Source organism: Bufo bufo, chromosome 2 (assembly GCF_905171765.1).
Source record: "Bufo bufo chromosome 2, aBufBuf1.1, whole genome shotgun sequence".
Classification (NCBI taxonomy): Eukaryota; Metazoa; Chordata; class Amphibia; order Anura; family Bufonidae; genus Bufo; species Bufo bufo.
The window spans coordinates 410,932,110-410,956,740 of NC_053390.1; positions in this window are offsets into that span (position 1 = coordinate 410,932,110).

The following is a 24,631-nucleotide window of genomic DNA, read 5'->3' on the forward strand; positions in this document are numbered from 1 at the left end:
TGACCAGATCAAAATTTCATTTTTTGGAATTCTGCATTTAAAAGTGCATTTAAATTTTTTTTCTCAGTCTACACAAAATTTCCTTTTTGCCGGACATACAAAAGGTTCTTATTTTTTACATTGGAGTGACGTGGATTTTTGTAGGTGTTATGCAGGGGACTTTAATTAAAAACAGGAAAAATACAATCAGACAGTTTTTATACTGTATTTTAAGGTACGTTTGCAGTATTCCAGTACAAGGGGTAACTTCAAATATTTTGTATTGATATGTTATGTATGATATTTAGTGTGTTTTGTAATGATATGTATGTTATGTTATGTAATGTAATGTATGGCCTGGTATGGTTGGCAGGGACAGGTTTAATAACACTGTTCCTCTCCTTTCAGGATCAAGTGTACCCTTCATTAGTTGCTCCAGTCCTAGGGAGCAATGGCCTGATGGAGACCACGACATACTTGATTTCATTATAGTCACCCCCATCCTCTACTCAGGCTCCTCTTGGGCTGCTGAACCCAATTCATAGTTTGACTCCTACTTGCTGTACATTGTACTGAGATCCATTAGTAGCCACGCTATTCATGTAATGTATGGGGAGGTTTGAGGAGTGCCATATACAGGTTGGGCAATGGAGGATGTAAGAAGTAATAAAAAGTAAAACATTCATAATAAACAACAACTGTATTAAAAGTTTTACAATGGTCCCTCAGTGAAAATTAAAGAAAAGAAAGGTGGAATACTACTACAGTTAAAGGGGTTGTACAGTTAGTAATATTGATGACCTATCCTCAGGATATCAATATCTGATCAGCTGTTTGAAGAGGAGGCGGTGATCGTGCAAGTGCTACTTCAGCTTCAAGATGACACTACTCGTCGTCTTAGAAGAGAGGTGCTCTTAGACAGCCAATCACTGCATGTTCTTCAGGTGTTTTACTAGTAAAAAGTCCATGCTGCTTGGTTGCATTTTCCAGGCAATTAGCATGGTGAATGTGGTTTCAAGTTACAATGGCACAGAAAAGACTGTTGTATGCTGGAAATATTGTAACCTAAAGACATTGTAATTTGAGGAACTATGGCACAGTACAATGGTGTAACTAGAAATGACTGGGCCCCATAGCAAATTCTTGAACAGGCCCCCACCAGCAACTTTTTCGCAACCCCCGACTACCATGCAACTCCCACTCTTGTGGCTAGTCATGTTCACTCTCTCAGACGAGCCCAGCAGCCGCTTGTCAGTTTCCTACAGTGTCACTGTCTATAATGTCATTGTCTAATACTGTTGAGAGGGCCCTAACAATAAAATATTTTAGTCCTCCTTCTGGGTTGGCTTCTGAGTTCGGGCCCCCAAAGCAGCTGCTTCCCTTGCTTTCCCTATAGCTACGCCCTTTGCACAGTAGATGTCCTTTAACATAGCCTCTTATGGCCTATAACAAAACAACCCTAAAAGGGGTTTACCATGTTCTGGCTACTGTTGACTGTACTAATATATTGATATTTTGTGCAGTTTGCTATATTTATCAGCCTTGTCCTCTTGTTAGGCAAATCTTCTGTGCTGTCTGCATAGAGGTCCTGTCCATAAGATGGCCACTGATGGGGGGTCCTGTGACTGGATGGATCACTCAGCCTCCTCCATTCAAACACACTGCACTTGTACTAAACTCAGAACAGCACAAGTGCAGTACTGTATATTTGAATGACTTGCCAACAAGGAAATATACATTATGAAATATAGAAAATGGTGCAGAACATCAGCAAAGACTATAATAGTAAGTGCCATATAGTTATCTTACAAACACTTTGACCAACAGTAACCAAAAAGTGGCCAACCACTTTATTATCAGACTGTGCCTTCAAATAATATAATTAGAGCCGCAGTGGTGTTGTTATAATTATAGATTATTATAGAATTATTCAAAAATTCAATTCAGCTGCTTTGCCGAATTTTTACAAAAAAAAAGAAATTGCTCTGTGCAGAATTACTTTGTCACGAAGCGCATTTCTTTTTAAAGTTGTGGGTACAATGACTTGGAGCAGCGATAGCTGATTGTGGCATCTGACAATAACAACAAAGTGTAAAATTAAAAAAATAAATTAATTAAATCATACTTACTTCATCTATTTGCTCGCAACGGGCTGGCCACTGCCATCTTGATTGAAGATCTAGTGCAAAACCTTGCGCGGCCCGTGATGACATCACCGCACAGGGGAATTCATGCGAGATCTTCAATCAAGATAAATGAGTTAAGTATGATTATTTTTGTTTGTTTTTAACACTATTTCAGGGAAGATCGATTCGCTACTGTGACAAACTGCCATTTGCCACTGGGCATTGTAGAAAACTTATGGCTAGCCTCCTGCCCTACGACTATGGCCCCGGGACATATTACCCTTCAACAACAGTGTAACAGAACTATGCCGCATGTCTGCACTGTTAATAGGACCGAACGCGGTCAGCGGTGTATACTAAAGATTCTGTGGAACTAAAATCGGATGCGCAAATACACGAACACCGCTGACCCTTACCTTCTTCCATACTGAACTTTCAGCTCCAGAGACTAAGTCCCGTTCGAAGATGGGACTTAGTCGTTTTTCTGCATGAAATTGACCGACCGCACAGCCCAAATCTATGGAACTGTTTTGGGCAGGAAATTGTGCTTGCGGTCGGTCATAAAGGACTTCCACTTAACTTTTGATCCGCTGGAGGGATTTGTGTGATTTTTGGAAGTGTTTCTGTTTGATGTATGCTGAGTTTAAATATGTAATTTTTATGGAGAAGGAATGTATGGTTTTAAAGTTACAGTGTATGTATAAAAACTGTATTTTTACTGTCTGTGATAGTTATGTTAATCCATAATTATATCACAGACAGAAGGGAGGATTTTGTGTATTTGGGTGGTAATTCCTGCCCTGTTGTTCCCACATGTGTATTGGTGATTTCCCTTTGTCCTGATAGATAATTGAATTGCTCTTCGGGTGTCTCCAGGGCAGAGAGGAGGAAACCATGATGCATTGTGGGGACCTGCATAAATACGGGCGGATAGCCCTCAATAAAGAGTTCAGGTCAGTTCATGTTTTGCTAACCCTTCAAAACGCAGCCTTGTCTCGTTATTGGAGGGAATTGCTGTATCACGCTGGGGATTGCTATGCTCTGCATATTCCCTGGAGGAGAGATCTTTCCCACACGGTCCTGAATGCTGGAGGTTCATTCAGGGTGGAAGGAAGACGGCGCGGCTTCAGTTAAGCTACGGCGGTTGTGGAGTCTGCGGTGGTTGTGGTGTCCAGTGCGGTGCTTGTGGTCCTCGGCGCAAGCTAGGAAGCGTCCATTAACGGAACGGGATCCGTTACAGCTACCCTGAAGCACGAGGAAATTTGTTCAACACTAGTTATAATAGTCCTTATTTTGCATAGAAATGATTTTGCATACACAAGATCTATTGCAGCACAAAGCATACAGCGTTGCTTGAAAGTTTGTGAACTCTTCAGAATTATCTAGAAAGGACCTGAAGCGAGCAGTTAATGGGAGGAAACCAAACAACATAACAGTTGAAGCTGTTTTGTATAGAGGAATGGGCTAAAATTTCTCCAAGCCAATGGGCAGGACTCGGGTTGTCACTAAAATTTAGATTCTAATTCGATACTATAAAAAAGTATTACGATACTCGATACCATTCAATACCACGCAAAAAAAATAAAACACCAAAAAAGCTGCCTGCAGTCCTCATTTTATGTAATGTCGGGCCTATAATAAAACAGTCCTATCCTATTTTTTGGGGGGACAAGGTGACTAAAAAATGGCGAATCAAGTGTTTTTTATTTTCTTCTGTTACGTTGTTTACCGCATAGTTTACTGCGAAATATTTTTTTTATAGTTTATATTTTCGAGCATGGCGATACGTAATATGTTTTTTTTTTATTGTTTATATATTTTATATGTAAAACCATTTTCATTCACCCTAATATAGATGTATTGGGGTGAATAGGATTTTACACTGTCCCTGCTGCCCTGTGCTTTGTGCAGACAGTAGCAGGGATATTACAATGGCAGCCATGGATGGCTTCAGTAGTGTCCTGGCTGCCATGGTAACTGATCAGAGCCCCACAATTTTATTGCCGGGGCTACAATCGGAAGCTGCCACTGCCACCAATGAATAGCCTGAGGTGGAGGGGACTCTGTGGCAACTGCCACCAATGAATACAGGGTGGGCCATTTATATGGATACACCTTAATAAAATGGAAATGGTTGGTGATATTAACTTCCTGTTTGTGGCACATTAGTATATGTGAGGGGGGAAACTTTTCAAGATGGGTGGTGACCATGGTGGCCATTTTGATGTCGGCCATTTTGAATCCAACTTTTGTTTTTTCAATAGGAAGAGGGTCATGTGACACATCAAACTTATTGGGAATTTCACAAGAAAAACAATGGTGTCCTTGGTTTTAACGTAGCTTTATTCTTTCATGAGTTATTTACAAGTTTCTCTTTGTTTACAGCCATTGACATGTCGCCGAGGTTAACACGTGAGGAGCGGATAGAAATTGTGTTGATGTCTGGTGAACGCAGTAACCGGGTCATTGCAGCAGATTTCAATGCAAGACACCCTACGAGATCACCCATCTCCCATGCTACAGTTAGCAAACTGCTTGCTAAGTTTCGTGAAACTGGTTCAGTGTTGGATTTGCCAAAATGTGGACGCATGAAATCTGTCTCTGATGAAGAAACATCAGTGGCTGTCCTAGCTTCATTCAGCAAGAGCCCACAGCGTAGCACTCGCCGCATGTCACTGGAGAGTGGCATTAGTCGAACATCCCTTCGGCGGATATTAGCTACTCACAAATGGCACCCTTACAAACTCCAGCTACTGCAGCATCTCAACGAGGATGACCCAGATCGGCGCACTGAATTTGCAGAATGGGCAAAACAAAAATTGGAACAGGACCCTCAGTTTACGCAGAAGATTTTGTTCAGTGATGAGGCAAACTTTTATGTGAATGGTGAAGTTAACAAACAAAACCACCGCTATTGGTCTGACACTAACCCACATTGGATAGATCCCTCCAAGACTGTTGGAACAAAAAACTTGATGGTATGGTGTGGTATATGGGGTACAAAGATAGTGGGGCCATTCTTCATCAATGGAAACCTCAAGGCCACTGGATATGCAAAATTGCTACATGATGATGTGTTTCCCTCTTTATGCACTGAAGCTGGCATGTTCCCTGAGTTTTTCCAGCAAGATGGTGCACCACCACATTATGGGTGTCAGGTCCGAGCATTCCTAGATGAACAGTTTCCTGGAAAGTGGATTGGTCGTCGTGGGCCAGTTGAATGGCCCCCAAGGTCTCCCGATCTGACCCCCTTAGACTTTTATCTTTGGGGTCATCTGAAGGCAATTGTCTATGCTGCAGCACCTGAAGCCTGTGCTAGCATTTCTCCTGCGGTGTTGCTATCAGTGTGTGAAGAGTGGGAGAAGAGGGTTGCATTGACAATCCAACACAATGGGCAGCACATTGAACACATTTTATAAGTGGTCAGAAACTTGTAAATAACTCATGAAAGAATAAAGTTACGTTAAAACCAAGCACACCCTTGTTTTTCTTGTGAAATTCCCAATAAGTGTGATGTGTCACATGACCCTCTTCCTATTGAAAAAACAAAAGTTGGATTCAAAATGGCTGACTTCAAAATGGCCGCCATGGTCACCACCCATCTTGAAAAGTTTCCCCCCTCACATATACTAATGTGCCACAAACAGGGAGTTAATATCACCAACCATTCTTATTTTATTAAGGTGTATCCATATAAATGGCCCACCCTGTATAATACTGGGGTGGAGGAGGGGTCACCGCGCCACCAATGATTATAAATTTATAATACTGGGGAGGGAGTGTAGGGGAGGCCGCTGTACCAGCAATGATTATAATACTGGGTGGGATGGCACACTGCACCACCAATGAATATAATTCATTGGTGGCACAGTGGCCACAGCCCCTACCCTCCTCCTCAGTACTATCTTCTCATTGGTGGCCAGCCGTAGCTATGTCACAGCAGGGAGGGAGGGACTGCCTCCTTCTCCACTGTGCCGGCGGAGGAGAACTTGGTGCGCTCTGAGATCGGGGCACATCATGTTCTCTAACAGATACTAGACTGCTCAGTAGCGCAGCCTAGTATTGGAAAATAGCAAAACCTCGGATCAATCTGTGTGTAAAAGTATTGATTGGTATCGAAAGTTCAACCCTAGGCAGGACCAATCAATAATTACTGCACAAGGGTGTCACATCCGATACTAAAAGCAAAGGTTCACATACTTTTGCCACTCACAGACAAGTGATATTGGATCATTTTTCTTAATAAATAAATGACTCATTTGTTTTATGTGGTTATTTTTTATCTACTTTTAGGACTTGTGTGAAAATCTGATGTAGTTTAAGGTCAAATTTATGCAGATGTATTTGAAGATTCTGAAGAGTTTACAAACTTTTAAGAACCACATGTCTTTCCACATACACCCAATAAACATGTCTTACCTACTGACAGCAATAAAGCTAAAGACTTTGAGAGTACTTAGAGCTGGAATACTGCCTAGATAGCTATGAAGGGAATTCTGGTTGTGCTGTTTGAATGTGGCACCTGATTAAACTATGAAGTAAAAAAAAAAGTCTAGACAAATTCTCTAGATAATAAAACAAGACATCATATGTTTATCAGACGAGGAATGGTTCTTTATGTTATATAAGCATTAACCCTTAGGCTCCCAGTGCCGTACATGTATGGCAATGGGAGGGGCTTTAAATGTGGCACCCGATTGGGAGCACAGCGGACGCCATGGCCGGCTGGTCTCTGCTGTTTCAAACAGCAAAGGTCTGGGGTAATATCTGCAACTGGCAATAATGTCAATTATAGGCATTTAACCCTTTAGAAGCTGTGGTCAAGCGAGACCGTTGCATCTAAATGGCCAAATACCCGGGAACCATTCTTTCATTCTGATGCCCTGAGTCTCTCTGAATATACCCAGCATATCAGAGCTGCAGCTCCTATGGAGGTCTGCAAGTGGCAGGCCTCCATAGGATAACCACAAATAGAGTTTAGACTGTAGTGCTATGGAACTACAGAATAAGTAAAAAATGAATCTGACTACTACATATTGCATATTGTAGCTTCCTAGAGGGACTAAAAAAAAGTTTAAAAAGTAAAAAATAAAATAAAAAAATATTAAAAATAAAAATATTACAATTTTAATCACCCTCCATTCCCTAGAACAAAAAAATTACATACATGAAAAATAAAAAAATAAACATCATGGGCATCGCCGCATCTGAAAACGCCAATACTATTAAAATATAAAATATTTTTCCCATACAGCAAATGGGGTAACAAAAAAAATGTAAATGTCCGATTACCCATTTTTTTATCGCTTCACTTACACAAAAAATGAATAAAATGTGATCAAATAGTCACACACATTCCAATAGGATCATATTACACATGTCAGTGCAAGTCTATGGAAAGGGAGGGTGCAGCCACATAAGTGAGATGGGAATTAAAGAGAGACACTAAAAAGCTACATGGGAGATTTATATCTGAGCACAAGTACTAAATTTATAATCAGTACAGGTCAGTATTTCTCTATACTGTCCTTCATGATCCTGAGGCATATTTCTGAGTGATTAAGAGAAGCTTAGGAAGCAGCTTCTCCTCTACTTTCTGTGTGCAGTGGATGGCAACTGGTATTCATTAACCATGTCTGAAAGATTTACAAACTAGATCTTTAGCATGTACACAAAAAAACTTCTAAAAATGCCATATTCAAGTGAAAAAAGTGGCCAGAAATAGTGTTTTTCCTCATGTACAGACAATGTACTGTTGATTAATGCATAGTTTGTTGAAAAGTTATGTATGCATTAAAAAAAGAAAAAAAAAGTTTTTATGTCTACAAATCTGTTGGTAACGTAACAGAGGTCTGGGCAAATGTACATACCATGGAGCAATCATAGGAGTAGATCAGTTGGGGATAACACAGGTCATATCAATGCAGGTATCAAGCAGTAGAAACTATGTAAATTAAGCTAAAACAGAAATGAAATCACTTTAACCCTTTACAAACTGCAATTTTCTGTTTTTGAGTTCCTTTTTTACTCCCTGCCTTTCCAGAGCAATAACTTTTTTTTTATGTTTCTGTTCACATAGCCATATGAAGGCTTGCTTTTTGCTAGGCAAGTTGCACTTTTTAATGGATCCAAATTGAAGCCGCCCAATTGCCCTGAAAAGTTGTGTATGACATTCTGGGATCTCCCAGGAATGAACCCTCCCTTTTCAAGCCAAGACAACATTAGTAATGTCAAAGTAACAGTGACATATATGGCTTTGGGCACAATGATTGTAACTGGTAGTGACAGCCTGTTTAAAAACCCACGGCAGTGTCAGTTTTTTCTTTTTTTTTTTTATAAAAAATCAGTACAAATGTTATGTCTTTCTAGTGGCAGATGTTTTCTTCTCTGTCTTGTGATCTGTAAAAATGGTACTTTGTGCCAGACAAATCACAAAAGTAAAAAATTCGCCCCAAATTAAAATATTTTGGAAAATTCGTAACAAATTTGATCTCTAATTGAAGTATTGTCATACTTGAGGAAGGGAACTGTTTTAAATGTAGTAAGTAGGAGGTCATTAAAGTGTACATACTGTAAGTCTTAACTTTTACTGTTGGTGGCATTAACTTTGTTAAAATGTCATAGACATGCAAGAAAATAGTTCAGTGGCATTCCACCACAGATATCTGGTGCAAAAAGTGTAAAAAGACTGGAAGAAGTTTGGTGCAAGTAATGTACAGTTGCAAGAAAAAGTATGTGAACCCTTTGGAATGATATGGATTTCTGCACAAATTGGTCATAAAATGTGATCTGATCTTCATCTAAGTCACAACAATAGACAATCACAGTCTGCTTAAACTAATAACACACAAAAAATTAAATGTTACCATTTATTTATTGAACACACCATGTAAACATTCACAGTGCAGGTGGAAAAAGTATGTGAACCCTTTGATTTAATAGCTGGTTGAACCTCCTTTGGCAGCAATAACTTCAACCAAACGTTTCCTGTAGCATCTCAATCGGGTTGAGGTCAGGACTCTGACTGGGCCACTAGAGGAGGCGTATTTTCTTATGTTTAAGCCATTCTGTTGTTGATTTACTTCTATGCTTTGGGTCGTTGTCCTGTTGCAACACCCATCTTCTGTTGAGCTTCAGCTGGTGGACAGATGGCCTTAAGTTCTCCTGCAAAATGTCTTGGGCGACAGTCCCTGACCTGAGTAAGTGCAAGAAGAGAGATAGAGACAGCAGGGAAGCGGACAGCCAATGAGAGGTAGCACTCGAGCGGACAGAGAGGTGGAACAAGCAAGGTACCACCAAAAACGGTAGGGTGAGGCGGGTCAACTAGCCGGGGTCAGTCCAGGAGGTCACGTCAGTACGAGGGAGGAGACACAGACAGATCCGAGAGTGGGCCGAGGTCAAAATCCGGGAGGTCATGTCAGTACAAGAGAAGAGGCAAAGACAAAATCCAAAAGCAAGCCGAGGTCAAAATCCAAGAGGTAGCGTCAAGGTTCAGGGAGCAGGCAGAAGAGGTGTCAGGAAGCAGATCAAGGGTCAAATCCAAAGGTAAGCTTAATAACAATAATAATACACAGTCTAAAGGACCAAAATCACAGGCAACCTGTAGCCAGCAGGTTTCCCTGTATTTATAGTGGGGAGTGAGGGTCATGTGACGTGGGCAGCGTCACATGACCGACAGACAGTCGAGCACCGAGTGATCAGCTCGGCGCTCAAGGCAGAACTAGGAGAAGGGAGCCTCCCAGCAAGCAAAAGCCGCCCTGGGAACGAGGCCGAACACAGATCCTCGCTCCCGAAGCTAAACAGCAGGTCTGCGGCTGATGGGAGACCGAGTGCGCCTTCGGCGCCCCGTTACACTAGGATTCTTCTTCACCTCATTGAGCAGTCTGCGCTGTGCTCTTGCAGTCATCTTTACAGGACGGCCACTCCTAGGGAGAGTAGCAGCAGTGCTGAACTTTCTCCATTTATAGACAATTTGTCTTACCATGGACTGATGAACAGCAAGGCTTTTGGAGATACGTTTATAACCCTTTCCAGCTTTATGCAAGTCAACAATTCTTAATCGTAGGTCTTCGACGTAGGTCATTTTTATGACTAAGAACTGTATAGTTCGAAACGCATAAATCTGGGGGAGTGAAGAGGGGTGCCACTGTATATGATTATACAATTTTGGTGTAATAAAGACCGGGACCTACAAAACTTTACCACGAGTGCTGGAGCCTCTATTTTTCTACACTTCATGATGTCTGGACTGGCTTGGGTCTACTCCGTGCACAGAGTCACAGGATGAAATCGGGTGAGCTGGGCAATTTACTATTTCTATTTTGAAGATACGTTTATAACCCTTTCCAGCTTTATGCAAGTCAACAATTCTTAATCGTAGGTCTTCTGAGAGCTCTTTTGTGCAAGGCATCATTCACATCAGGCAATGCTTCTTGTGAAAAGCAAACCCAGAACTGGTGTGAATTTTTTATAGGGCAGTTGTAACTAACACCTCCAATCTCATCTCATTGATTGGACTCCAGTTGGCTGACACCTCACTCCAATTAGCTCTTGGAGATGTCATTAGTCTAGGGGTTCACATACTTTTTCCACCTGCACTGTGAGTGTGTTCAATAAACACATGGTAACATTTAATTCTTTGTGTGTTATTAGTTTAAGCAGACTGTGATTGTCTATTGTTGTGACTTAGATGAAGATAAGATCACATTTTATGACCAATTTGTGCAGAAATCCATATCATTCCAAAGGGTTCACATACTTTTCCTTGCAACTGTAAGTTAGTGCTATGAACGTGTGGCCGCAGGATCTGAGATTAACATTGAGGGCTTTCAGGGGTTAATCTGGTAAAAAAAAAAATACTAACTTTATCCATTTGATCATGTAGAGGCTGCCGTGGCCATCTTGATTGAAGACACCATGCGAAATCTCACATGGTGACATGATTACATCATCATGCCCGTCGACGTGGTGATGTCATATGTAGAATTTTCCAAAAAGATTTCATTTGATCCGAATGTATTTGCAGGAATCTCGTTAAAAAACAGCTATTTCCTGGCTGCATAGAGCCTGTATAGCAGGGGCGTAAGTAGAAGTGACTGGGCCCCACAGCAAAAATTTTTGTATGGGGCCCCCTCCCCCCCAAGAAAACTACTGATCGTTACACAAAAACAAGCCCTCACATAGACCGAAATATAGAAAAGTAATTTTTTTAAGTAATTAAACCAAATAAAAACTGTACAAGTTTTGTATCGTATTGAGCCGCAGAATAAAGACATCATTTTTAGTGAACGCCGTGATGTCAAAACCTCAAAAACCTTGGCGGAATTGTGTGTGTTTTTTGTTTTATTTTTTTAACCCACAAAGAATTTATTTTTTTCCTGCTTTCTGATACAAGACATGGTAAATTAAGTGGCGACATTTAAAAAATGCATCTTGTCCCACACAAAAAAAGCCCTCATATGACTATGTGAATGAAAAAATAAAAAGGTTATGGCTAATGTAAAAATGAAAGTGGGCCCGGTCTTTAAGCGGTAAAAGGTATCAAACTACAATGTTTTATATTGTTTGCTCTTTTTGAGAGCATCAGGGTTTTTGCACACTTTACATACACAGCTCTGCTACACACACAGCTCTGAGTGGCACATTATATATCACTGTGTTACACATTTTACATACACAGCTCTGCTACACACACAGCTCTGAGTGGCACATTATATATCACTGTGTTACACATTTTACATACACAGCTCTGCTACACACACAGCTCTGAGTGGCACATTATACACTCACCTAAAGAATTATTAGGAACACCTGTTCTATTTCTCATTAATGCAATTATCTAGTCAACCAATCACATGGCAGTTGCTTCAATGCATTTAGGGGTGTGGTCCTGGTCAAGACAATCTCCTAAACTCCAAACTGAATGTCAGAATGGGAAAGAAAGGTGATTTTAAGCAATTTTGAGCGTGGCATGGTTGTTGGTGCCAGACGGGCCGGTCTGAGTATTTCACAATCTGCTCAGTTACTGGGATTTTCACACACAACCATTTCTAGGGTTTACAAAGAATGGTGTGAAAAGGGAAAAACATCCAGTATGCGGCAGTCCTGTGGGCAAAAATGCCTTGTGGATGCTAGAGGTCAGAGGAGAATGGGCCGACTGATTCAAGCTGATAGAAGAGCAACGTTGACTGAAATAACCACTCGTTACAACCGAGGTATGCAGCAAAGCATTTGTGAAGCCACAACACGCACAACCTTGAGGCAGATGGGCTACAACAGCAGAAGACCCTACCGGGTACCACTCATATCCTCTACAAATAGGAAAAAGAAGCTACAATTTGCACGAGCTCACCAAAATTGGACTGTTGAAGACTGGAAAAATGTTGCCTGGTCTGATGAGTCTCGATTTCTGTTGAGACATTCAAATGGTAGAGTCCGAATTTGGCGTAAACAGAATGAGAACATGTATCCATCCTCTGATGGCTACTTCCAGCAGGATAATGCACCATGTCACAAAGCTCGAATAATTTCAAATTGGTTTCTTGAATATGACAATGAGTTCACTGTACTAAAATGGCCCCCACAGTCACCAGATCTCAACCCAATAGAGCATCTTTGGGATGTGGTGGAACGGGAGCTTCGTGCCCTGGATGTGCATCCCTCAAATCTCCATCAACTGCAAGATGCTATCCTATCAATATGGGCCAACATTTCAAAAGAATGCTATCAGCACCTTGTGGAATCAATGCCATGTAGAATTAAGGCAGTTCTGAAGGCAAAAGGGGGTCCAACACTGTATTAGTATGGTGTTCCTAATAATTCTTTAGGTGAGTGTATATCACTGTGTTGCACATTTTACATACACAGCTCTGCTGTGCACATTAAACATCCCTGTGTCGCATACAGCTCTGCTACATACACCACACACACTACTGTGCTGGATTCACACTATACACCTATCCAGGGCCGGTAGCGAATCTACATTTGGGCAAATTTAACATTTCTGTCCCTCATGATTCGTCCATTTCTTGCCCCCCCCCCATGTGCCAATATCATAGTGCCATCCTCTCCCCCTGCCCCCTAATGTGCCAGTATCAAGTGACCCTCTCCTCCCCCCTCAATGTGCCAGTATCATGGCGCCAATAGACCCCCCTCCCCCGTGGCAGTAAAGTCCGGTATTTAAAATAAAAAAAACTTTTCTACTTACCTCCATGTCAGCGATGCGATGCAGGCCTCTTCCTCTTCCTGTGTTCCCAGCAGTCTCTAGTGTTGAAGATTTGGTGCTCGTGTTCCTATTTAGCCTGTCTTTCAGAAAATTTTATAATGGGATTCAAACCCATGACCTTCTGTATCAGAGGCAAAGCACCTAACCACACAGCTATGACAGCTGTACAGCTAATTTCTTTAAAAAAATAAATATAAGACTTCTACTGTAAATAACTTTGATACCTAGTGTACAACCATACACATGACAGTTGCCCCAACACACCCAGCTCTGCTACATCCATACACAGTGTGCTGGGGCAGCTGTCATGTGTATGTACACTAGGTATCAAAGTTACCTACAGTAGAAGTCTTATTTTTTATTTTATTTTTTTAAGTAACTGGTAATACAGCTGTCATAGCTGTGTGGGTAAATGCCTTGCCTCTGATGTGAAAGGTCGAGAGTTTAAATCCCAGGAGAAACTTTTCTGAAAGATGTTAAATGAGATTTAAATACAAGGGTCTCGTAGCTCAGAGTGTGTGCCTCAGCTCTGCAGGGATAGACAGGACACGCTGTCGGGTGCCGGGCCCCAAAGCAGTCGCTTCCCTGGTAGTTACGCCACTGCTGAATAGTGATGTAGAACACTGTGCCTTGCAATAACACACATAGGGAGTCTGCTATGGTAGTGAAACAATACTGTGAGTCAGTATGACAAGCAGATGACAGGCGACGCTCTTAGAATCACTGCACACTTCACTTATTTGGGCAGTTATGGGGCCAAATTTGACCAAATAACTCAAGTGTGAACTCAGCCTTACAGGTCAATGTTAGCGCCAGGTATAAAGAACCGTCCAGAGGCCCAAGATCCTACTATAGTGTGAAAGAGCGCACTCCTTTTTTTTTTTCAATCAAATCGTTTTTTATTATTCAAATAAAGTTGGTATATCACAATACAATTTGCATCACAATTTTCCTGGTGTTTTCTCCCCTCCACATCTCAAATACACACAATTATAAAAACATTATCATATGTCCATATATTTGTTACATCTTCTACAGTCATTGTACATAATGAATATACCAAGATAAAGAAAAATCATTTACAGAGTCATTTGACTGTTATAACCCCAACAACACCCACCCCCCCTCCCCCAACTGCCAACCCCCCCCCCCCAGATCAGAGCATGAATTTCCAAGACCTTTTATATTACAACATGAGTGTGAGACAACCATTCATTCCACAACTTTTCAAACTTCAAAGGACATCCCCTCCTAACAAACACTCCCTTCTCTAATGTTAACATATCATGCACCTTTCTCACAAATTCATCCACAGTTGGCGGACTCCCCTGGATCCACCTAAAGGCAATCAATTTCCTGGCTGCATACAGTAGTCTCCCAACTGCCACCTTGACCGCCTCTCCCCCACCAATCTCCTTCACATATCCCAGCACACATATCTTGGGGTCCTTCTGCACCCTCAACTCCAGGTTACGATTAATCAAAGTCAACACCTCGTCCCAATATCTACTTAGCACTGGACAAGACCAAAGCATATGAAATAGATCTGCACCTTCCGCCATACATTTTGGACAATTGTCATCAGTTCTAATCCCAATTTTCCGTAAAAACACTGGAGTTTTGTAAACTCTGTGGATGATAAACAGTTGTGACAACTTGCCCTGTTCACTTACAGACACTCTCGGAATTGCCTCCAATATATCTTCCCACTGTTCCTTAGGGATGTCCCCCAGATCCTTTTCCCATTTTCTCATCCTAGTAAGGGGGAATTCTATCAGAAATTTGTCTAAAAGCAGAGTATACACCTGTGATATCAAACCTCTCTTTCCTCCAGCTGGGAGAACCAGTTTATGGACCACATCCATTTTTGCAATAATGCATCCCTTCCTTATCGTGACCTCATAGGCGTGTCTCAGTTGCAGATATTGATAGAACCACACTTTGGGAATGTTGAATTCCTGCTGTAGACCTTGAAATGATTTAAATACACTAGTCTCAATCAATTGACCTATCCTCATTACTCCATGGGATTCCCAATTTCGGACTCCTGATAGAGAAATGAATTCTGGCATCAAGTTATTGTTCCATATTGGGGAAAGCTCTCCTACCCCACCAACTCCCCTAATCAATTTCACCTTTGCCCACACTTTTTTCATAAGCTCTATAAGCGTCACTTTCTCTCTCCCCCCATGCATCCCTGCACCTTCCAGAATACCCATAAGATCCCTACTACCCAACCAGTGTTGCAGTATCTTCCCCGTCACATCTGGTAGCTGAAATTCCATCCAACCCTTGAAATGTTGACACTGAGAGGCTAAGAAATAAATCCAGGCGTTAGGGACAGCCAAGCCACCTTCAGACTTGGGATATTGCAGCGTCTCCAGCTTAATCCTAGCTTGACCATATTTCCAGATAAGATCTCTAAATATCGAATGTATTTTCCTAAATCTCTCCACTGGGATCCATACAGGTGCATTATTCAATATGTATAGTAACTGAGGCATCATTACCATTTTTAGGAGATTCACTCTGCCCACAACTGACAAAAAGAGTCTACCCCATGTCCTTGCCTTAAGCCTGAAGGTATTTAGCAAAGGAGTTAAATTAAGCTCTTCAAAATCTAGCAGTCTAGGTGTTATATATAGCCCCAGATATTTAATCTTGCCCACCCAGGGAATCAAACTATCTGCCTGCACACCAGAGAGTGTCTGTCCATCTACCGGCATCAAGGCAGACTTCTGCCAATTTATCCGAAGCCCAGAGAAGCCACCAAATTTATCTATCAAAGCCATGGCCGCATCCAAAGAGCCCCCAGTGTCACCCAGAAATAACATAGTGTCATCAGCATACATTGCCACTTTATTTTGCGTCTCACCATATCTAAACCCCACAATATGAGGTGACAGGCGGATAAGGGCTGCAAGTGGTTCAATTGCTAACGCAAACAACAAGGGTGACAATGGGCACCCCTGTCTGGTGCCTCTGGCCAAAGAGAAGCTATCTGACAGCCCCCCATTAGCTCTGATCCGTGCTTTTGGGCTTGAATACAACACTTTCACCCACTGAATAAATCGAGTACCAAAGCCCATGACTCTCAATGTTTCCCATAGGTAGTTCCATTCAACACTGTCGAACGCCTTGGCAGGGTCTAAGCGCAAGTAAGGCCCTATCTCCTCCATTATCTGCTGGAATATTCAGACTGGCATATACTCTACGGATATTTATAGCAGTCGATTTCCCAGGCATAAAGCCCGTTTGATCCGGGTGCACTATAGTAAGTATTACCCTGGACAGCCTGTTCGCCAACACCTTTGCCAGGAGCTTCACATCTGCTGTTAGTAGCGAAATTGGTCTATAAGAATCAGGAACTTTGGGATCTTTCCCAGGCTTAGGAATAACTATGATAGCCTCCTGCATAGAATGCGGTAGCGAACCCGTCTCCAGAGAATATTCAAGAACCTTAAGTAATTCAGAAAGAAGTATCCCTTGCAATTTTTTATATACCTCCACTGGTATACCGTCTGCCCCCGGCGCCTTACCATTCGCCATCCCCCCAAGAGCTACCTCCAACTCCTCCAGCGTGATCGGCTCTTCCAGTCTCTCCCTATCCTCCTCAGATAACACTGATAGCTGAGCCTCAGCCAGAAATGCGGACAAGGCCTCCTCCGAGCTAGACTCCTTGGAAGCATAGAGAGAGACATAAAACCCTTTTAGAATATCTAATATCCCTTTTGTATCCTGGCTACTATTCCCATTACCATCCATTAGCTCTTGTATACAAGAAGAACCCCTCTGTGCCTGAGAAACCACTGAGAGCAAATGCCCAACTTTCTCTCCCTCCTCAAAGGATCTTTGGCGATAGAAACTACGCTTCCTATCTGCAGCCTGTAGTAGGTGACACCTCAGTTGTTCCTGAGCTACCTCCAGCGCCTCACTATTAGCCATGGTGGGGATTCTACCAAACTCCCTTTCAGCCTCAGTCACTTGTACATGAGCTTTAACATCCGCCTCTCTGGATTTAGATTTATGCTTACTTATTTCTTTGATCAGTACCCCTCTCAGAAACGCTTTCATGGCATCCCATACTCCGTGAATTGAAGCCGTCCCTCCATTAATAGAGAAGTACTCCCTGACCTCCCGAGTAATCTCAGACAAATCACCAAGTACATTCAGCCAATGCGGGTTACATTTCCACAGCCTCGGTCCCTGCCTAAGCACGCCCAGGCACAAATCAACCTGCACCAGGGAATGGTCAGACAGCGACCGAGGGTGATAGACAACATCTCTTATCAATGGCAGCATAACATCATTAACCAAAGCCAGATCTATGCGTGATAATGAATGATGCGTAGCAGATCTACATGAAAACACCCGCTTATCCGGGTTGCGCAGCCTCCAAACATCAAGTAAGCCAGTTTCCCTCATAATATTCTTTAGAGCCACACTCCCCGGTGATCCACTGGCACCTTCTACCCGACATCTATCTATGGAGTCATTCAATGTACAATTGTAGTCCCCCACTAGCAGCCACGGCAGTCCAGGGAAGTCCGCCACAAAGGTCATAATATCCCTTATTAAAGGGGAAGCAAAAGGTGGAGGCACATACACTGACACCAACACCACCTGGATCCCATCAATCTTGCACACTACACACACATACCTGCCCTCAGCATCCACACATTGCTTCAGATGTTCATACCTTATACTTTTATGCACAATCATACTTGCGCCCCTGGAGTGAGAGGAATGGATTGCATGTACCACATGACCTACCCAGTTCTTGTTCAGCCACATTATCATTGGACAAATGCGTTTCCTGTAAGCAGCAGATAGCCGGCTGAAATCGACTCAAATATTGAAATATACACTGTCGTTTTCGTGCATCAGCCATTCCCCTCACATTCCAGCTCAACACTTTAATCACCTGTGTCATAATGAAAGATTACATCTTGTTTGAATCTCACACTCCATACTAAAGTCACTCTCACATAATTCACGCCCCTCACCCATCTCTGACCCGTTCCCCTCCCCAGTGATCAGACTACTTTGAACAGTAACCCCAACCCCCCCCTCCCAAACATCCAACTCTAACTCAGGGCAATCTGCAAGCACCATGCCCAATGCTGAACAAAAATCATTTCTGATTCCAACACTCTCCCTCAGGTAGAGAATCCTCTCCACAACTGGGAAATACATTTCTTATCCCAACTTCCTACTCCTGCATCAGGATCTACCATGTGGTAGCAACACTCAATACACTTTATAACAGGTATAACGTTAAAGTGACATTAGGGTGCAATCCTATGCATATATAAAGTGAGCACAAACTGCAAACTGTTTCCTTCAAGTGTCCAGGGCCCCACTTCTCAATTGCCTCTCGTGGACGTCCAGCCACTGTGTCGCTTCCTCAGGGTCCTCAAAAAATCTGGTAGATCCCAATGCCACCACTCGCAATCTAGCCGGGAACAACATGGTGTACGGAACTTGTAGTACTCTGAGCCTTTTCTTTATATCTATAAATCTGCTCCTCCTCCGCTGTACCTCATTGGAATAATCCGGATAAATGGACACTCTGACCCCATTCATGACCATCTCATCATTGTCCCTTGACTGGCGTAGGATAGTGTCCCGATCTTTAAAGTGTAAAATCTTCGCCAGTATGGGGCGAGGAGGCCTGCCTGGCGGGAGCGGCCGCGACGGGACTCTGTGCGCCCGCTCAACCGCGTACAGGGAAGATAGGCCCTTCTCATGGAATAACTGGTGCAGCCATTTCTCCACAAACTCTGTAGCATTGGTCCCTTCTGTTTTTTCTGGCATTCCAACAATTCGCAAATTATTCCTCCGCGATCTGTTCTCTAAATCATCCGCTTTGGCGTATAAGGCAGCTATATCTTTCCCATTCATTTTTGACGCCATTTGCAAGGGCTGAATAACATCTTCCAGTGAGGACACCCTCTTTTCCAAATCTGAAGTACGCTCAGAAATCTTGTGCAGGTCGTGCCTGATTATGGACACATCTGATCTCAGGCTGCCAACTTGTACTGCAAGCACTTTGAGGGTACTGTTGCAGCTTGCCACTGCCACCATTATATCTTTCAGTGTGGGCTCCCTTATAGAATCAGCCCGCAGGTCTGCTGGAACTATTTCAGGGACCGCAGAATTGGGCACCGGCTGACCGGAAAAAACCGGGTCATCACCGTCCATGGATCCGTCCTCCTGGTCAGAGGAGGTAGGTATATCAGTCCCTTTATCACTGGCCGACTCGCCCACTCCACCGCCCAATCTGGCATATTTACTGAGTTTAGCAGCCGCGCTCTGGCTCACCGTCTCCTGCCGCGCCGACCCCTCTCCACTTCCGGCGCCATCTTGGATTTTCTCCATGCGGTCTTGTTTCGCCAGTTTGGACGATTTCCTCGGCATTTTCAGGCTCCGATTTTGTCACCGCAATCACCGGACACCTTCCTCTCCTTAGGTAAAGTAGTTTCAGGCAGTTTGAGTGCCCTTTCACTGTAAATGAGCAGGATTTTAGCAGGAGCAGTGAAACGTGCGTCTTACTCCATGCACTCACAAGCCACGCCCCTCGAGCGCACTCCTTTTACACCGTCATCAGCTGATTCCTCATAGATGTCTACAGAACCTGTTCTATTAAACGCTTATACAAGTAGAGCCCCCCCTGACAGAGTGAAGAGGGTGTCAGCAGTAAGTTTGTGTTGAAGTGACTGATTATTTTGCCCTTTCTCTGATCGGTCAGAACAGTAACCCCCAAAAAATGGATCCAGTCTGTTAAGCATCCACCTTCACTCGGTCAGCATTTGGTCAGTAATCCATCAGTATTGCTAAAGCCAAAAAAAACAGGAGTGGATCCAAAACAGAGATGACACGTGAATGGAATATTTGCATGTCTTCTGCGTTTTGTACTCCTGCTTTTGGCTACCAAATCATAAGCCAATTCTGATGGTACCATACAGGCCTTACAGCTGCTACACAACAGGATCCTTTGTGCGTCTCATATTTCCTTACTTCTGACAGATCAGAATAAGGGTCAAATAAATGTTTATGTCAACCAAGCCAAAAAAAGCTAAATAGTGGCCCAGTCATGGAGTTGCCCAATGACATAGTGTTGAGGTAGCAGAAGCATGAGGAGACCACAGAGTCAGCCCAGTGACATAGTGGGGAGGTGGCAGCAGCATGAGGAAGCCACAGAGTGGCCCAGTGACATAGTGTTGAGTTAGAAGCAGCATGAGGAGGTTACAGACTGGCAAGGTGACATAGTGTGGAGGTGGCAGCACCAGCAGCATGAGGAGGCCACAGAGTGGCAAGTTGACATAGTGTGGAGGTGGCAGCATGAGGAGGCCACAGAGTGGCACAATGACAGAGTGTGGAGGTGGCAGCTGCATGAAGAGAGACCACAGAGTGGCCCAGTGACATAGTGTTGACTTAGCAGCAGAATGAGGAGGCCACAGAGTGGCATGTTGACAGTGTAGAGGTGGCAGCAGCAGCAGCATGGGGAGGCCACAGAGGGGCCCAGTGACATAGTGTTGATTTAGCAGCAGCATAAGGAGACCACAGAGTGCCATGATGACATAGTGTGGAGGTGGCAGCAGCAGCATGAGGAGGCCGCACATTGGCATAATGACACAGTGTGGAAGTGGCAGCAGCAGCATCAGGAGACCTGAGTATTGAGGTGGCAGCAGTCAGGAGACCACAGAGTGACCAGGTGACAGAATGGGGAGGTGGGTGGCAATAACAGTACCCGCTGACGATGGTGACTGTAAGAGGGAGCACTTGGCATCAGATGTGTGGCATCAGGCAGGTGGCAGCATCCGAATAGTAGCTAAGGCAGGTAGCCAGAAGAAATCGGTCTCTTTTGTCAAGGGTTGGGTGAGGCAACATGGATTATCTAATCTGATGCATCAGGCACTGGTGGGTGGAAATCCTGGCTGATCCACATCTAATTCATCTTGACAAAGGTCAGTCTCTCCATATTTTGGGTGGACAGGCGAGTTCTGCTTGGGGTAACTATGGCCCCCGCCGCACTAAACACCCATTATGATGCCACACTACTGGCTGGGCAAGACAGCTTTTCCAGGGAAAAGTCAGACAGTTGCGGCCACAAATCCAGTTTGGCTGCCCAGTAATCCAGCGGATCTTCAATGTGGGGTGGCAGGGTGCTGTCCAAGTATGCCTCCACCTGCTGGTTCAGGTTTTGCTCCAGATCTAGCTGCTGCTGTTGGTGAGTAGTTTCTTCACTAGGCGGGTTAAGAAAGCTGCTCATCATCGACTCTAGACTCAAGCTGCTGCTGATGGGGCTGGTACTGCTCCTACCCCCACTCCCCGCCACAGCAGCCATTGTAGTGGAATGAGGGCGCAGAGGGCCCCCCAATCAGACCTGCAAGAGGATGGACGATGGCGCAGATAGGCAGCGGCCAACTGACTACAAAGGATGTCTCTATAGTAGTTCAGTTTGTCCTCCCGCTTAGCGGGTGTAAAAAAGGCCCCCATTTTGGACCGGTAGCGAGGGTCCAACAAGGTGGAGAGCCAGAAGTAATCCCTTTGCCGAATGGTGACAATTCGGCTGTCACTACCCAAGCAAGTAAGCATGCAGCGGGCCATTTGCGCAAAAGTGACTCGGAGGGACTCCCTGCATCCATCTCTACTGCATACTGCCAGGGTGTGCCTGGGTCCTCCGCCTCGTCTTCCTCATCTCCCTCTTGCTCCTCCGGCTGCTCCTGCTCCTCCTCTCCTGTCACCAGTGTAAAAAAAAAACACCCATTTCGCTACACATTGCTTGTGCTCCAATGTCCTCCTTCTCCTCCTCCTCCTCCTCCAGTTCAGCCCCCTCAGTGCAAATGTGGCCGTGAGATGTAGGTGCCACGTCTCCATTCCCCTGACCAGCCAGTTGTATCAGCATCTGTTCCAGGATATGAAGCAGTGGAATGACGTTGTTCATCCCGTAGTCCTGGCGACTGACAAATAACGTGGCATCCTCAAAGGGCCTGAGCAAACGGCAGGTGTCACGCATGAGCTGGCACTAGGTGACATCGAAGTTACACAGGGGAGTACTCCTGTCCTCTTGGATCATCAAGAAATTGTTTATGGCCTTTCTCTGTTCGTATAGTCGGTCCAACATATGGAGGGTGGAATTCAAACAGGTGGAAACGTCGCATATCAGCCTATGTTGGTGGATGCTGTTCTGCTGCTGCAGCTCAAGGATGGTGTGCTTGGCGGTTTACGAGTGGCTGAAGTGCATGGAAAGTTTCCTGGCCATTTTTAGGATGTCTTGCAGATGGGTGCAAGACTTCAGGAACCACTTGGTAACCAGATTGAACACGTGTGCCATGCAGGGCGCATGGCTCAGCCCTCCTTGACGCAGCGCCGACACCATGTTCTTCCTATTGTCGGTCACCATGGTTCCGATTTTAAGTTGTCGCGGAGAAAGCCAGGATTCGATTTCTTGATGAAGGACGCGGAGCAGTTCCTCCCCTAAGTGACTCAGTTCGCCCAGGCAGACGAGGTGTAGAACAGCGTGACACCGCCATGCCCTGCACATGTGGTATGCTGGAGGAGCACTGTAAATTGTCCCTGCAGTGGAGGCTCAGGACACGGTGGAGGATGCGGAGGCAGAGGCTTTCATTGTTGCAGGACCAAGGGCGTGAGAACATGTAGGCAGAAGCGGCATCACCTGGCCAAGTTGCTGGTTTGGCTGGGCAGGAACCACATTTACCCAGTGGGCCGTAAAGGACATATATTGTCCTTGACCGTAGTTATAGCTCCACATGTCAACACTGCCGTGCACTTTGTTTGGCAGACACCAACAGGCTCAAGGACTGGCCCACCTTCTGTTCTATATATTTGTACAGGGCTGGTACTGCCTTTTTGGCAAAGAAATGACGCTTGGGACTCTCCACTTCGGCTCGGCACAAGCTATCAGTTCTCTGAAAGGTGCAGAGTCCACCACTTGGAAAGGAGGGACCGCAGAACCAGCAACTTGGCCAGGAGCACGTTCAGCTCCTGTTGTCTCTTTGAAATCGCTTCAGTGATCGATTGCTGTCGGAATGACTGACGAGGAGTAGAATTCCGAGGAGCAGGAGCATCAGTAGATACTAGTAGATGATGGGAATGACAGACAGCTCCATTCGGCTGAGGTGGTGGAGCCTTGACTGCCTGAAATCGGGTGCGTGCCATTGGGTGATGCAGCGGTTGCTTCAGCAGGCTGGACCGCCACATTGGAGCCACGGTTCTCCCAGGCCACTTTATGGTGACGCTGCATATCTTGACAAAAAGCCGTGGTGCCAATATTGGCACCCTGGCCTCGCTTGACCTTCTGCCCGCCTTCTCCGGAGGCTTAACAAAAAACTGCCACACCGCCAAGTAGGTGATTTTACCCCAACACTCAGCACTGACTGACTGCTACCACCGCTGCCTCTGTGAACCCCTGCACCACTACTTTCCGGGCAGTTAGGCTCCTGCGGAGTGGGTGGTCTACCCTGGGCATGCTTGGCTCCCAACCTCCCACTGCTGCCACCCTGCTGACTCCCGGCCACGCTACCGACTTGCTGTCTCCGCCGCTGCCTCACACACAAGCTGTCACCCTCTTCTCCCTATGATGATGAAGCCCCTTCATCACTCGGCTCCCAATTGCGATCGGCTACATCATCATTGACTACTGTCTGCACGTCACTGATGTCCTCTTCAACGGTCTCTGAGCCAGGAGCCTGACCGCTCGCAACACCAGCTCCCACGCAACTCTCCTCATCACTACTTGCCAGCCTACTGGAGGAAGCGGCGGAGGACTCCTCCAGATCTTGGCTGGGCAGTAGCTGCTAACTGTTCTATAGTAGCTCATCCTCACTGTATAGTGGAGCTGAGCCCACATCATATACTTTTCTGGCTGATGGAACAGAAAAGGACAGAGGCAAGTTGAGGACAGGTGAGGGCACAGGGCCTGCTCCCGGGCCATGCCAACTAAGGGTTGTGTCTGACGAACCCACCAACTCTTGGTTGGGGATGTCTGATGTCACTTGGGATGAAGTGGATGACATAGTCAACCATCCAAGAACCACTGGGTTGCTGGTCAAGACAAGACCGCTAGCTGACACTGGGAGCTCAGGCCTCTGGAAGTGACCTCTGCTTCCACGCCCCCTTACTCTGCTGTAACCTGTGCCAGAAACATTTAGGCCTCTGCCCCTCCCCTGTGCAGGGCCTGTCACTTTTCTGTCTGACATACTGTTAGATCAAATAAGTAAATAAAAAGGAAATTAAAATACCCCCAAAAATTTTTGCCACTTCACCACACAACAGC